Source organism: Urocitellus parryii, chromosome 7, assembly GCF_045843805.1.
Source record: "Urocitellus parryii isolate mUroPar1 chromosome 7, mUroPar1.hap1, whole genome shotgun sequence".
NCBI lineage: Eukaryota > Metazoa > Chordata > Mammalia > Rodentia > Sciuridae > Urocitellus > Urocitellus parryii.
This window is the reverse complement of record NC_135537.1, coordinates 113,203,369-113,219,965: the sequence shown is the minus strand read 5'-3', so window position 1 is coordinate 113,219,965 and position 16,597 is coordinate 113,203,369. Positions and strand designations below refer to the sequence as shown.

The following is a 16,597-nucleotide window of genomic DNA, read 5'->3' as shown; positions in this document are numbered from 1 at the left end:
GGACTACAGGTGTGTGCTACTGTACTCAGTCTTACCTGTAATTCTTTCCTACAGGTTTGGCATAGATGATGGTGGGTTGTAGTCCATATGGACATTCATCTAAATAGGATGATGTGCTCAGGATGTTTTGTTAATTGGGAGCATTGGTTCATTTGCCTTTTATTTTGTATTGAAACAATCAGATGCTGAAGTAGAAAGTAAAGGAGCTGTGTATGTGAATTTAGAAGTCTGAGTATGAGCCCACAGTATGTGTCTGTTACTGAGGGAGGGTGTTTAGAGTGTTTGTGTGTGTGTGTGTGTGTGTGTGTGTGTGTGTGTGTGTGTGTGTTCATGGGGTTTGTGGTATGTCTGACTTCAGTGGTTTGAGGGAAAATCAGGACCTTTGGGTTGTTATGCTTTCATTTAAGATGGAAGCCTCGTGAAGCTGAGCAACATTTTATTCATACATTAAAGTGCATACAATTTAACTCCTCATTATTCTTTAACCTCCTTATTGCCTTTACCAAGTCAGTTGATGACAAACACTGTTCTTCTAGTTGCTCAGGCTGACATCTAGGAATCATTATTGGCTCTCCTGTTCTCACATGCCCATATCTCTTCCATCAGGAAGCCTATTGTCTCTCACATTTGCTTCTTTCCAGGTCAGTGCTATCACTCTTGTCTAAACCATCATCATCTCTGTTAGATTACTTCAACTCTGATCTGAGCTCCTTGCTTTACTCTTGCTTTCCACACTCCCCCATGCCTCATTCCCCTTTATCTTAGCACACCAGCTAGAGAAGTTCCATAGTAATATAAACCAGCAAATGTTGCATCTTCATCCAGAGCTCTTTGGCACCATATTTACTTCAAAGAATAAGACCTAAAACCCTTATCACAGCCATTCTAGCCAGTCTGGCTCTCCCCCGGTTTGACACAATTTCTTACCTTCTCCTTCTAGCTCAGTTTATTCTCAGATTACAATGGTCTTCTAGTTCCTTGAATGTACGAGGTCTGCTCCTGTCTTGGGATCTTTGTATTGCCTGTTCACTGTCTTTTTTTACATAATATTTTGATTCATTTGGCACTTCCCAGAAGGCCTAGCCTAGTCATCTTTTTTGAAATGACACCTCTCTGATAGCACATCTATTCTCGTGCTTTAATTTTTTTCTGTAACAGTTTTTAACAAACCTATCGCTGTATTTTGTCTACCTTTCTCCACTGGAATGTAAGCTACATGAGGACAAGGTTTTGTTCCCTTTTATATTACCAGCTCCTGAAATGCTACCTTAATTTTTTGTGCACTAACCCTAATATTTCTACAGTAAGTGACCCAGTTTAACATCAATGAATGTAGATTCATAAGGGACATGATATTTATTTTGAAGTAAATTTTCATTGAAAATTGTTAAATTCCTATTTCTTCCGAAATGATACATCCTATCATCCAATATTCACAAATTGATATGCATATGATTCACTTACATTCACTCCCTGTATCAGAACCCATGTATTTCTCCATGTTGCTTTACTTGCTTTTTCATGAGAATTCTTTTATACCACATTACTTTTGAATTCCATCATCATTTTCGAAGCAAAACTCACAGTTTGGTATAATTAGTAACCCTAATAGTACCACTAGATGTATAACTACTTGGATTGGATGTTTGTATGTGAATACCAGATTTCACGTACTTTTAAAAATATCCATTCAATCCATTATTTAAAATAGTAACCTGTTATATTTTTTATTCACCGTATGGTCTATTCATGCATCATCTGTATACACGTAGACCAAGGGTACACCTATTTTTATCCCCAAACTCTAAATGACAGGGTTTCAAAACATGCTCCCAGAAATGGTGGAAGAAATACACATGTCACCTGCTCCATGGATTCCTTTCGTCACATCATCTTCTGGACACAAAATGCAAAACTCACACTTATCTTATGATTCTTCCAAAGCCTAATTTTAATGAGAGCATGGATTACTAAAACCATCTACGTCTGGGTTGCCTATTGTTTTCAAATTTCGATCCTATGGTGAGTGTACACTTGCTTCTTCCTAGGATAGTGTGTTCAATCACCCACTCTTTTGATAATATCCCTGAGCTTATCACTCATTTTGTAATTTGCCCGATCTCATAACATCCCTATTGATATCTATTTCCGCAAGTGCCTTGTTGTGACTGACTCTTCATGTGTGCTGACATTCCCATTTACACTCATAGAATTTCATTCAATTGCAAAAAGGGCCTTTTGCCTAAATCCTAAACTCACTCTTCTTCCAAACCCAACACTGGAATCCTGCCTACTATCTCAATTTCACTGGAAGTTCTCTTTCCTTCAGTAGTCCCAGGTACACGATCTCATGCCCTTGTATATGGATTTAGAGGATTCACCTCTGATAGGGTATTGTTAAGTCAGAATGAACAAAGGACTCTTTCATCTGCAATATCAGGTCTTTTAGTTTTATTGATATTCTAATCTGGAGTTGGAAAATCTCAAATCTGCCTACTGGCTTTGCACCTTGATGTCATTATCTGGGATGCTAAACATTAAGGAGTACTTCTTCTCATTTAAATTTTTTTTTCTTAGTATTCTTATTGGTTCAACAATTGTTTTTTTTTTTTTTAACAAGCGAATTATTTATTTATTTATTTATTTATTTATTTATTTTTATTGGTTGTTGACAACATTACAAAGCTCTTGACATATCATATTTCATACATTAGATTGAAGTGGGTTATGAACTCCCAATTTTTACCGCAAATGCAGATTGCAGAATCACATCGGTTACACATCCACATTTTTACATAATGCCCTATTAGTAACTGTTGTATTCCGCTATCTTTCCTATCCCCTACTATCCCCCCTCCCCTTCCCTCCCAGCTTCTCTCTCTACCCAATCTACTGTAATTCATTTCTCTCCTTGTTTATATTCCCATTCCCCTCACAACCTCTTATATGTAATTTTGTATAGCAGTGAGGGTCTCCCTCCATTTACATGCAGTTTCCCTTTTCTCTCCCTTTCCCTCCCATCTCATGTCTCTGCTTAAAGTTAATCTTTTTTTCCTGCTCTTCCTCCCTACTCTGTTCATAGTTGCTCTCATTATATCAAAGAAGACATTTGGTATTTGTTTTTTTAGGGATTGGCTAGCTTCACTAAGCATAATCTGCTCTAGTGCCATCCATTTCCCTGCAAATTCCATGATTTTGTCATTTTTTAGTGCTGCGTAATATTCCATAGTGTATAAATGCCACATTTTTTTATCCATTCATCTATTGAAGGGCATCTGGGTTGGTTCCACAGTCTAGCTATTGTGAATTGTGCTGCTATGAACATCGATGTGACAGTATCCCTGTAGCATGCTCTTTTAAGGTCTTCAGGGATTAGTCCAAGAAGGGCAATAGCTGGGTCAAATGGTGGTTCCATTCCCACCTTTCCCAGGAATCTCCAAACTGCTTTCCAAATTGGCCACACCAATTTGCAGTCCCACCAGGAATGCACGAGTGTACCCTTTTCTCCACATCCTCGCCAGCACTTGTTGTTTGACTTCATAGTAGCTGCCAATCTTACTGGAGTGAGATGGTATCTTAGGGTGGTTTTGATTTGCATTTCTCTGACTGCTAGAAATGGTGAGCATTTTTTCATGTACTTGTTGATTGATTGTATGTCCTCCTCTGAGAAGTATCTGTTCAGGTCCTTGGCCCATTTGTTGATTGGGTTATTTGTTATCTTATTGTCTAATTTTTTGAGTTCTTTGTATACTCTGGATATTAGGGCTCTATCTGAAGTGTGAGGAGTAAAAATTTGTTCCCAGGATGTAGGCTCCCTATTTACCTCTCTTATTGTTTCTCTTGCTGAGAAAAAACTTTTTAGTTTAAGTAAGTCCCATTTGTTGATTCTTGTTATTAACTCTTGTGCTATGGGTGTCCTATTAAGGAATTTGGAGCCCGACCCCACTATGTAGATCGGAGCCAACTTTTTTTCTATCAGACGCAGAGTCTCTGATTTGATATCAAGCTCCTTGATCCATTTTGAGTTAACTTTTGTGCATGGTGAGAGAAAGGGATTCAGTTTCATTTTGTTGCATATGGATTTCCAGTTTTCCCAACACCATTTGTTGAAGATGCTGTCCTTCCTCCATTGCATGCTTTTAGCCCCTTTATCAAATATAAGATAGTTGTAACTTTGTGGATTAGTCTCTGTGTTCTCTATTCTATACCATTGGTCCACCTGCCTGTTTTGGTACCAGTACTATGCTGTTTTTGTTACTATTGCTCTGTAATATAGTTTGAAGTCTGGTATCGCTATACCGCCTGATTCACACTTCCTGCTTAGAATTGCTTTTGCTATTCTGGGTATTTTATTTTTCCATATAAATTTCATGATTGCTTTATCTATTTCTACAAGAAATGCCATTGGGATTTTGATTGGCATTGCATTCTCATTTAAAATTTTGCCAACAAGGTGGCAATTCTATTGGGTATGGGGGTACATGCTTCTTATCACAGTGATTCAGGAAACTAAGACAGGAGAATCGATAGTTTGAGGCCAGCCTCTGCAATTTAGCAAGACCCTGTCTCAATGTAAAACAACAATAACAACAACAACAAAGGTTGGAGATGTAGCTAAGTGGTAGAGCACTCCTTGATTCAATCCCCATTTCTGTAAAAAGAATAACATAAAAACAATTGGGAAGATCCTTGTTCATGTATATATCTTATTGTTTCTTGTCCACTTTTCTAATTTCATTTTGGCATTTTTAGTCACCCATCCTCCCTTTGTATCTATTTAAATTTCTTTTTTCTGTATCCTGTGTTTCTCTCCCTCTCTTTTCACTCATTCCTTTTTCCACATTCCCTTTAGTTGGCTATAATCAGTATTCCTATTTCTTTTTTACTTGTCAATACCTGTGAAGTGATGTGGAATACACTGCCCTTTTTCTCATGGCATTTACTTTGCCTTTTTCTCTTAATTTCTGCTTGTTGCATTCTTACCCTTCCCTTAAAGAACAGGTTAGGCTCCATCTTCTCCTTCAAACTTTGTGGCTTTGGTGGGATCTTCCTTGTGGCCATTTCTCTGGATGGAAAAGGATCCCCTAATTCTGTGGTAGGTAGGTAGTAGGGAACTCTTGAGATTTTGCACTTGAAGATGCACAATACTGGAGAACATTTAGGACAGTTGGAGAGAATCCCATACATTGGGAATGGGAAGCTGGAAGTGGTAGAAGGAAGAGTGCAAAGTTGACTCTACATAGAATTATTGAAGTCCCTGGAAGGAAAGCACTGCCCGGATGCTGCCTGTAATTTAAAACAGGATAGCAGAGTATGATGGAAAGTACCATGGGGGTGGAATTTAAACTTATAATTTAAAAATAACTAATTTTTTTATGCTTCAGGCACTATTTTAGTAAATTTTCTTATGGAAAATTTATATATATAAAATTTTATTATATATTTTATTATATATTTTATAATTTATAAAGTATATAATAAAAATATATAATATATATTTTTATTTTATATATATATATATATATATATATATATATATATATATATATATATATAAATTATCCATAAGGTTTTAACATAAAAGAGGCTTGGCAGATCACCAGCCTTCACACACTTTGCAAATGGCACCTTCTGTCCACTGGTTTTAAGGCACCAAGATCAGGATCATTGTGCATTGAGTCTCAAATCCTGCTCCTGCTCTGGGTATTGGGATTTAAATAAAGAACTCCAAAGGCCCGGCCTTGAGCAACTGGGGTCTTAGAAGACTGAGTTACTTTGTTTGGTCAGCACTTTGCTTAGTTGATGGTGTGAGCATTTGCTGGTGACACCAGAAGTGGGTGGGCTCTGGTCCCACACCTGCCCCAGGGCACCTGCCCTGGGCCACATATCCTGGGCCATGTCCTTCCTCCAAAGCCCTCTTATTGCTTGCACCTCTGCCCTGCAGGCCTGCCCCAGGCCCTGTGGTTTCCATCCCAATACTAATGTTGGCAACCTCTGGTCTCTCCAGGACCCAACTACTGTGTGTAAGCATATTCAAGGTGACCAAACCCAGCCTCAGGCTCTGACACTTGATAGAAATCACAACTTTGAGGATCTCTGTGGGTTCCTAGCACCCTCTTCCACATAATGCCCACTGTTGGGCTTTTTCAGCCCAGGGTGTGTGGAACAGGAGAATGTAGACATCTGCTGTATGGAGGCTAGGGGAGGTTGGGGCATCCCCCAGAGTGGACACGACCCCACTGAGGATACCAACAGGTGCAGGAGGTCACAACTGGAGGCAGGAGGTTGCAACCACACTGTGATTGTCTGGACAAGTGCAATGTTCTCCTCTCCTACTCTAATCACATCCTTTTTGCCTACCAGGTGATGGAATCCCCAGAGTCTTGACCACTGCCCTCGACGGGATAAGCCAGGTCCTCAGCAGTCTCCAGACAAGGATGCCTTTTTGGGACAAGAGGGACCAAGCAGTTCTGCATTGGTCGTCCCCTCCTCTACCTCAATTCTGGACCTAGCCTTTTCTGCTCAGTACCTCACTAGCATTTCCTACTAAACTTTGCCCTTGAACCTGGCGGGTTAGAGGAGGGCAGACCTGGTCCAGAGACTGGGGCCAGCTCCCTGCCAGGAGATGTCTTTCCCCTGACCACCCTCTTATGATTTCTTTCCTGGATCCTCATTTCCTGATCTGAATTCTTGAGGATGAATTCTTTTCTTGCCTTCTTTGTCTCTTCCTTTTCTTGGTTCCATCACATATTTTGCCATGTCCTTCCTGTTCTAAAATCACATTCCTGTGATCCCTCTCATGTCCCTGTGCCCATTCTTATGTGTTTTGGTGCCATGGCCAATGTGCTATTCTTGCAGGTTCTGACCAGGGGCGGTGTGGAATAGAAAATAAAATACTTACACATGCAGATTTTGAAGATTGATTGCTGGGATCAGTTGGAGTGCTTCTCTCTGATGGAGAAGCAGATTTAAAGAGTTACCCAGCAGTCTTTATTTATATATGTCTAATTTTCAGGTTAAAGACTACACAAGCCTTATTCTTTGTACTCAGACAGTAAATGGGCTAGAAACATTTATGTTGCTTTTCTACAGTTGCAATCCACAGTTGCAATGTGCAATGTTAAGGGCTTTGTGCAGTGCTCAAGAAACTCCATTGTTTAAAATGACAGTTAAACGGGCAACCTCAGAAATGGAATTTTGTGGTTGTCTAGCAGGAGAGTTCCTCTATGCCTAGGAGCTATGTGCCTGAGTTTAAGGTTGAGCCTGATAAGACTTTTGTACAGAGCCTCCTCATACAGGGCATTGCCACAGCAGCTAAGCATCCTGTGCCATTGCACAGGAACATTCTCAGGCACCAGGCATGCAATAGCCATGAGGTCATTAGAGACCCCAAACTCAGACACTGCTCTCCATTCAGTGTCACTGCTCTCCACATTTGGGTATCTCCAACATTTCTCTCTCTTTGTTGATCAGCAGTGGCAGTTATTTGTTCCTTATCCCTTAGTATTGGCCTCCAATTCCTCCCCAGAAATGTCTTGGGAAGTCCTGGCTGTCCTCTCTCAATGCTGAGGGATGGGATCATCCACACCCACTTTCCTCTGCTCTTGCAGCAGGGTCCCTAGAGCATCCTTCCAGGAACTGGGCTGCCAGCCCACAAGGCTCTAGCTTGGCCCCTGGGAAATATGATGGTTTAGCACATGCCTCTTCCAGCAGGTTTCTAAGGTTCTGCTTGCATCTCATACAGAAGCCATATTTTAGGTTTCTTGCTCTTAAGAAGCCCTCCCCAGCCCACCTGCTGGGGTCCAGGCTGACTGTGCAGGTAGCTGTGCCCAGGGCCAGGGTTGGGAGAAGGGACAGATTCTTCTTCTGGAATTCACCCAGTTGGGTTGGAGCTCTGGTGTTTTGTCAGGTCTTTTCTTTCTTCCTCTGTTTCTTTCCACTCTTTGTGATCAGAGTATTTCCAGAAGTTCCCAAGGTGGAGGAAGTAACACCACAAATTCAGTGAGCAGGTGACCCCTCCTTCACATCCTTTCATTTCATCTCCAGCCCAACAGGAATGAATTTTCCTTTAGATTGGGCTTTGAAAACAAATCCACATGATCAGAAATATTCTCAAGTTTCTCAATCTACTTTCTGCAGCTATCAACTGGAATTAGAACCCAGGCATGGCTCTGATCAATTAGTTTCCTCTCAAAAAAATAAATAAAATTAACAAACAACTCTAAAAAATTCAGCTGAGTCATCTGTATGTACAGCCCTGTTTCAGCGTCTGGAAATACTCCTGTGGTATGCTTTAGTACCACCAAAGTTAGCAGTGGATGGCACTGGCAAAGGCCGTGAGAAGGGCCAGTAATTCAAAATGGGAGTGGCATGCAAGCAGGAAAACAGGGTGAAGAAGTTGCAGTTAGGCTAAAGTCCTGTAAGAGCTTGCACTGGAGGTTTCTGAGATTCTGTTTTACGTGGTTTTTTTTTTCTTTTTTGCCCCAACAAATAAGCAGCTCAGAGTCAGGCAAGAGTGGGATGATGCTCATTGCCACCAAAGCACATTTGAGCTGCCAGGCAGCAGAGACTTTGCTAGTGGTCTTTCATGACTCATTCTGGAGAGGTAATTTGGGGAAGAAAGCAGTGTTTGTGGGAAGGGAGGAGAAATGTTTTTGCAGTTAAAAATTTGGAGAAGATCCAACCTCCCTGACACTCTAGCCAAAGAAGGTCTTCTTCATAGGAATAGCAGTCCCAAAAGAATTAAATGACTCAAACTTCAGCAAACAAGAGAGGAGTTGGTCTAGACTTCAGGCAAATTCAGAGAAGAATGCAGTTGCCTGGTGTGGCCTCTCTTATTTGTACTGAGGAGCCCCAGAGCCAGTTAGTGAGCTACAGCCTTTGGCATGTGACTCAGGCCAGTCATGCTCCTGTGACCCCGATTAATTGGGAGGCTGAGGCAGGAGGATGACTTAAGCTGGAGAGTTTAAGACCAGCATGAGCAACGTAGTGAGACCCTTTCTCGAAAAACAAAATGAAATAAAATGCCTCCAGAAGTAGAAGTAACCTCACCAGAAGGAAAAATGCTGCATACTGATCAAAGAACAGATTTACCATGGACTTTTTCAAAAGCAAAAGAAACATTAAAAGCTATACGAAAATGGATAGATATTTCAAATTCCAAGGAAAATGAATTTCAAACTCAGAATTCTTTCATAATTTAAGTAAAATAGTACATTAGATACAACTTTAGATGTGAATTTTCTTTGCTTTCTTTCTTTCTTCCTTTGTGTGTGTGTGTGTGTGTGTGTGTGTGTGTGTGTGAGAGAGAGAGAGAGAGAGAGAGAGAGAGAGAGAGAGAGAGAGATTGATTGATTGATTCTGTGGATTGAATCAGGTTGTTTTACCTCTGAGCCACATCCCCCAGCCTTTTTTATTTTATTTTTGAGACAGGGTCTCACTCAATTGCCCAGGCTGACCTCCAACTTGCATTCCACCCATCTCAGCCTCCTGAGTTGCTGGATTACAAGTGTGCACCACTGTGCCCAGTTAGATGTGCATTTTCAAAAACTCCAACACTCTTTGCATCTCTTTGCAAGGAAGCCTCAGGGGGATGCTCTCTACTAACATCAGAGAGTAAATGAGGAAAGAAGTGGATGCAGTTTCTCTCATTCTCATTAGGTCCAGCTATTAAATGGCTTTCCATGCATAGTTCACCTATTAGTATGTTGAATGGTCTTGGGAGAAGGCAGAAACAATAACACTATAGTAGGCTGTATTTATAACTAGATACATGGACCCAGATACTTATAAAGCAAAGAGGTTTATTGAGTTCACAGTTTTAGAACTTGAAAATTCAAGATGGGACAGCCCCATCAGTTTAACCTCTGGTGAGGGACTAATGGCAGATGGCATCACAGAAGAAGTGCATGTGAGAGGGAGAGGGCACATCAGAAAGCTGCAGGCCACCATGATGGGGAGGCACTGCGCTCATATTTTGTGACAACTCACTCCAGGAGAACAGCATTCCCTTCAAGGCATCACCACCATGACTTAAGGGCCTCACACCAGGACTCACCTCCTTTTTGTTGGGGGTATTGGAGGTTGAACTCAGGAGCTCTCTAGCACTAAGCTAAATCTCTAGCCCTTTATATTTTGAGAGAGGGTCTCACTAAGTTGCCGAGGCTGGCCTCAAAATGTGACCCTCCTGCTTCTGCTTCCAGAGTAGCTGGAATTAGAGGCATGTGCCATTCCTCCCAGTTTAGGCCACACCACTTAATATCACCACAGAGTACCAGGATTTCAGCACATAAGTTTGGGATAGACTGTATCCATAGCAAATACCTCCCCACCATGCGTACTGCAAAATTTTGGCCTCTCTTATAGCCAGGACTTGTAGCCTGACCCAATTGATGAGATGTGTCTGTGTCACATTAAGACAGTGAACAGGGCTGAGGAGGGTGATCTATCCTTGGCTCTGGAGTGGCAGCATTGACACACTGCAAGGCTGAGATCCTGGCACAGAAGTGCCAGGGGTACAAACTGGAATCCAGAATCTGTATGAAATAGCAGCAGTTTTGCCTTGCACAGTGGTGTCCACTCAGTGCACCTCAGTCCTATGTCTTCTTGTTGCACTTTGTGTTTTTCCTGGACTTGGCAATTCTCCCAACTTTTTATTTACTTTGTATTCATTTTACTAATTATGATTTTTTCCTTATACTCTTTTATTTTGTGTGGGGGAGGGGGTCACTCAACCACATACCTACCACTTTTTGTATTTTATATAGAGACTGGACTCTCTGAGTTACTTGGCATCTCACCAAAGCTGAGGCTGGCTTTGAACTCACCATCTTCCTGCCAAAGCCTCCTGAGCCTCTAGGATTACAGGCTGGCACCACTTTGCCCAGGTCTTCCACATACTCTTCAACAGGATCATAATTTTTTTTTTTTTATAATGCAGCAGATATTTCATCATCTTTGAACTCCTTCCCTGTTTAATGAGTGAAAGTCCACTTTTGTTTTTATTCTTCCAGTGTTGGGGATTGAACTCAGGGACACTGTATCACTGAGCTCCATCTTAGCACTTATTACTTCTGTAATTTTGAGACAGGATCCCCCTGTATTGCTAAGGCTATATTCAAACTTGTGATCCTCCTTCCTTAGCTTCCCCAGTAGCTGAGATTTCAGGTGTCTACCATTGTGCCCAACTGTTACCACTTGATTCTTGGTTGCAAATAAAGCTGCTGACTTGGGCCTGGGAAGTAGCTCAGCCTCACATGCATGAGACCACAAAACACAAGGCCTTGTGTTTAAGAATAATAGTACATCTAGCCTAGATATATCTTTTAGGGGGGCCCTGGACTATTTCTTTCTCCTGACTTGTACTTCAGGTCAAGAAGTTGGTAAGGACAGCAGAAGTACAGCCTGCTGGGACATCTGCTCCTCTGCTTGTTGAAGTAGAGGATTCAGGTGTATTGGGCTTGTGGGGCAGAGTTCTTTCTTCCACTGGTTAATCTCTCCCCTGTCTGCTTTTGCTTGGGGTTTTGCTGTCTTCTCCTGCTTCCATCCTGAACCCCCTTTCTTCCACTTCTCTTACTGAAGCAAAAGCCATCTTCCTTGTAGAGGAAAAAACAGGCCAAGTCTGACCCCTGCCTAAAATCCTCTCATGGGATCCTGTTGCAGTTATAGCAAAGCCTGGAATCCTGGCTGTGGCACCAGGGCCCTGCAGGATCACACGCTTGCTGTCATCTCCCCGTTCCTAGTCACCTGTCTTGGGGCCTTTGCACTTCCATCCTGCTGCCTGGAACCCTATGGTTATTCCCATGCCTTGGGTCTTTGTTAGCTTGTCTCTCATCAGGGCCTCACCTATTCAGTGTAACCTCCCCTGATGACCGTCTCCTGCCCACCCTTTCTCTTTTCCACATTCTAGGCATTTTCTTCTTTGAAATCATCTTGTTTATTCATTTCCTTCCTTTTAAATTTTGTCTGTTTCTATTAGATTACAACTTCTCTAGGAGAAGGGGTGGTGCCTGTGCAGTGCCTAGTGGGAAACTAGAAGGTGCTCACAGAAATGCCTGCTGAAGAACTGGGCCAAGGAGGGGGCCTCCTCCATCCCGCTACTCCTAGGATCTCCAGGAGTCTGAGTGGTTGAAGGGTCTTCGTGCTTTTTCTGGTAGACAGAGCCAGATGGCAGTTTCTGGGACCTTCCTGGTGAGTGTCTAGGAGTTCTGCAGGGAACTGGGCCCCCAGGCACAGCACCTTCTGACCTGAAATGCCCACTCACTTGTCCACAGAGGTTGGACCATGGGAAAAGTGTCAATTTCAGTTAGGAAGGGCATCTTTATATTGAACCCAGGTCAAGGAGCCGAGCCAAGAAACTGCTGGCTCAGCATGGTGCAACAGGCTGGCCTCTGCGATCATTGGTCACATACCTCACAAGTACCTCTGCAGGGTTTTCTCTTTCTCCTTGGTTGAGGAGGCTGTTGGTCTTGTATCCGCCCAGCTTGGGTTTGGGGTAGACACTTGGACTGTGTGCGTTTCTGCCTTCTCGAGGTTTCTGTGACTGAGGCCCCTTTTCTCAGGTTAGTTGGGTTGTGAATTCTGGCTCTGGTATCCAGAAGGGAGATGATATCTTGTCATTGGGTTCAGACTCATAGGCATGGTTCCTGTGCTTGAGCAGCTCATGGATACTCCATAGGCGACGTGTAGGGAACATGGCACACATCGCCTAGGGTTCCCTCAGGGAGATGTTTGTCACACAAATGGGCAGGACACATCTTAACTTCTTTCTCTCAGTGCCTGTCCACTATGCCTGGAGTGACTCATGTTTCCCCTGGATCTCCATTGCCCAGGACGTGTAACAGAAGGTCCCAAAGCCTGTCTTTACATCAGCAGAAGCTGGGCAGCGCTCCCTGGTCAGTTAGTCACATTTGAAATGGCCAGAGAAAAGCAGTAGAGTCTACCAGACTGGGAAGATTCTGGCCCAGGGCCCTGGCAGAGGTGTAGGATAAAGAAAGGGAATCCTTCAGTTATCCTGGGCTCAGCCAGGCCACCAGCCAGTGGGGCAATCAGCCTAGAGGGGCAGTCAATGGTTGCAGCTTCAGCTGGAGGAAGGATCTTCAGTTGTGGGTTATGTCCCTACTTGCCCTCCCTCAGAAGGCACAGAAGCATTCCTGCTCCTGGCAGTGAGGCCCATGGGCCACAGTGTGTTCCTTAAGATGTTTGTGGAAATTACTTTGCTGCCTCTGCAGGGCCCAGATCAGACCCCCACATGTTCCTTAGCCTTGGGCTAGGAAAGAACAGCCAACAGGGACACTCCAGGACACTGGAAGGGATGACAGGGTTCCCTGAGATGGAGACCCACAGAATCTCTGCTGTCCTTCAGCTGCCTTTTTGGACCTAGTGGCCAAGAGGTGAGAGGAACTGAGTCTGTGCTGTGCTACTTCCCTGATGCTCTCTGAATGTCAGGCTTGGACAGAACAGTCAGCTTGGGAAGGCAGAGGCCTGGGAGGGAGGGATTGCTAAAGTTTCATCCTGGAATGATGCCACCCTTGCTCCTGGGGTGCCCCTGGCCTTCTTTGACCCTCTGTCTAGGCCATATCACCCACTCCCATGAGGCTCCATTTGTCACATGCTGGCCCCAGATTAAATCTCTGCAACCCCACAGATGGCTCCCATGGGTTCTGGAAAGGGTCACTGGGCCTCTGACAGGTGCACACCTTTCTTTACTGGTGTCAATCAGCAGTTCAGATTTCATCTGTCTGAGATGGACCACCTGTTGCCTCATCACCAGGGCTCTGTATCACACTCTGCTTCCTTGGGCATCCAATGACCACCAGCCCTGCAGACTCCCAGGCCCAAACCTGTGGCTATCCATGACTCCTCTCCACCTGAACCCTTTCCTCTTGGGAGCATGTTGGATTCTGCTTGATATTCAGTGCTAGGTCAAGAAAACTCACTGATGCTCACCCACTGCCTCCTTGAATTGATTCTCATCAGTCCCTCCATAGCACTGCCAGTGGCTTTGTCTTGGATGAAAGTCACATCCCATCATTGATTTTCCAAAAAACCCTCCTAGGTCACCCATCTCACTAAGAGCAGAAATCCAGGTGCTGCCCTGTTTTCCAGGATGCGTAGGATTCGGATCCTCATGACCTTGACCCCCATCTCCACCACGTCTCCCCTCCACTCTCTGGCCCTCACTCCAGGTCCTCTCCATGGGGGTCTTTCCTAGCCTACTACATGTGGTGCCCCTTCCCACCAGCTACTCTCCATAACAGCGTCATGTGGCACTGTCCTCCCCTACATTTGGGCCATGTGTTGGCACTCTGCTTCCCTGCCAATGTACTTGTGGACCAGTGACTCCCTGTGGAGTGTGAGCTCTGTCAGGGCCATCACCACCTTATTCCCAGCTCCTCCTGCAATGCCTAGTACTTAATCCAGCTTTATACTTACTAGTGGAATTAAGGAATATATCCAAGACTGAGTGATACATATAAAATAAAAAATCCAGTAATGCATGAATGCAAGTTATGAGATGAAACTTAAAGATAGCTATGAGTTCTTGAATTCACAAATCAGGCAATTGTTCCTGGACAGGCGTACAGAACGTGGCTTACTTTGAAAAATGCCAGGAGGGCTGGCAGCAAGCTCAGTGATGCGGTCAGCAAGAAAGTTTTCTGGAGACTAGGGAGGGGTTGTGGCACACTTTTAGACTCTGCAGGAGCTTGGTACCTGAAACATTCTTCTATGATTTGTCCCTACAGGCCTCTCTCCAGCCACACATTGCCACTACCTTTCCCTGTTCTCATTTTGAAACTGTTTCCAGACACTTTGGGCAAAGTTTGGAATTCTGAGCTAACCAGATGCTCTAGATGGGGTCTTCCATCAGTGACAGTGGTCAGGCGGACTGCCTGTTTGCCTCTAGATGGCAGTACAGAGGACACAGGTTGGCTCACAGAGACAGGGCACCTTCCAAGCAAAGGACTTTCTAGACACTAGAAACTTCCAAAAAGGAAACGTGGCTGCACTCATGGAAAGATACAGCAAGTGGCAGAAAACCCAACTGAAACTTCTCTGGAGAGAAGAGAGAGTGAGACAGGAAAGGAAAAGGACAAGCTACAGACATGGCCAGGTCCAGGGACTCAGTGACATCCTCGTGCCCATGCTTGTGTTCTCCATTTCCATTTGGAGTTCTGCTTTCCTATGTTGGTCTCTTCTCAGTTTCTGCCCTTAAGGGCAGTGGACAGTTCCTAGAAGCTTCATGTCAATAGTATATCTTTTTTGCTACTCCAGAAGGAAGTCTGGACATTGAAACCTAGTCAATTGGCTTGATATTCACATGCCCTTCCTGGGATTATTGGAGCCAGGGAGGCGACATCCAGGGATGGGTTGGGCCTGAGTTCCATTCCTGTGTGCCATCTGACCCACAGTTGAGTGGAAACTTTGACTTCTGTTTGGCTGGGCCTGTGTCTCATGCCAACTTAGTAGCTAGGATTGAAGTAAGCCCATCTGAACCATGTGGACCAAGGGTGTGAGGCACTTGTGAAAAGTCTCCAGATAGAAAACCAAAATGCTTTCAACACCCAGAAGCCCCTCAGGCCCTCAGGCTGGGGTAACTCTGCTGCCAAGATAGATGAGTGGTTCTCCCTTGTCATTCTCCATGTGGTTGAAATCGTGAGCACCTGGTTTTGGTTCCAGGATCCTTTTGTTCCCCCTTCTGTCAATGAGATTCATTTACATTGTGGCATTGTGTGTGCCTTTGCAGAATATTCATCCTCCCTGTGATATAACATTATACTTGGAAAGAATAACCGCAGTTTATTTCCCCACACTACTGCTGATGGATGTGAGTTTGTCAGCCTGTCCCAAGCAGTGATGTCACAGTCACTCTCATGTGTCTCTGGGCCCATCTGTTGAGGAGTGGATGTGTTAGTGCAGGATACAGGTGTGTTCACGTTTCATAGATTCTGCCAGAGTTTTCCAAGGTGGTTATATCAGTTTTCATTCTTGGACAGTTCTGAAGTCCCTGAATTTGCTGACATCTGTGAGAGAGAGAGTGATGGGTCTGGGTTTTGTCCAGAGCAGAGGGTTGAGCTTTTTGGCTGATGAACTCTGAGTCCTGGGAACAGAGAGAGGGAAGGAGATCTGGCTTTCTCCTGTCCTGTCTCCTGTTCACTCTCTATCCTGCACAAGCCTTCATGGGTCTTCCACTTTTTCACTTTCCGTGGAATTATTTCCCTGCCACCTAGCTGGGGAAGTATGGTTGAAGACTTCATTTACAGGGTGCTGAGGGCAGGGGAGCAGGAGTGCATTTTCTCAGAACCCAGGCCTTTTGTTCAGAGTTCCTGGTAGGTCTTCCCTTGTGTGCTCATCTTGGCCTTACCAGATTAGGTGACCCAGTGTATCCCACTGACTACCCACTTGGCCAAAGAACATATGGCATCATAGACAGATTCTCCAGGATTCCTGATAGTCCCCCAGGTTTTGAATAATAAAGGAATCTTTGGCTTGGCCATTCTAAGAAAGAGGAACCTCAAATAGGATGTGGTTTTACAATCCAAGGAATCATCTGCCAGCAGCAGTGCCCTGGGATGACAAGGTAATGTGTGAATCACAC

At 44.0% G+C, this 16,597-nt stretch overlaps 1 protein-coding gene across 13 annotated transcripts in view; it reads left to right on the top strand.

Moving 5' to 3' along the window:
• LOC144256290 (phosphatidylinositol 4,5-bisphosphate 3-kinase catalytic subunit delta isoform-like) overlaps positions 1–16,597 on the top strand; it is a 36,845-nt gene that overhangs the window by 6,005 nt on the left and 14,243 nt on the right. For 4 of the 13 annotated variants that reach the window (XM_077801434.1, XM_077801436.1, XM_077801431.1 and 1 more), the window contains exon 1: positions 9,415–16,579. The exons of 1 other annotated variant lie outside the window; for it this stretch is intronic. The gene's annotated coding sequence lies outside the window, so the exon portion shown is untranslated. Of the gene's footprint in view, positions 1–9,407; positions 16,580–16,597 lie in introns of those variants that run through there. 8 more of the 13 variants (XM_077801437.1, XM_077801438.1, XM_077801428.1 and 5 more) reach the window with 7 other exon arrangements.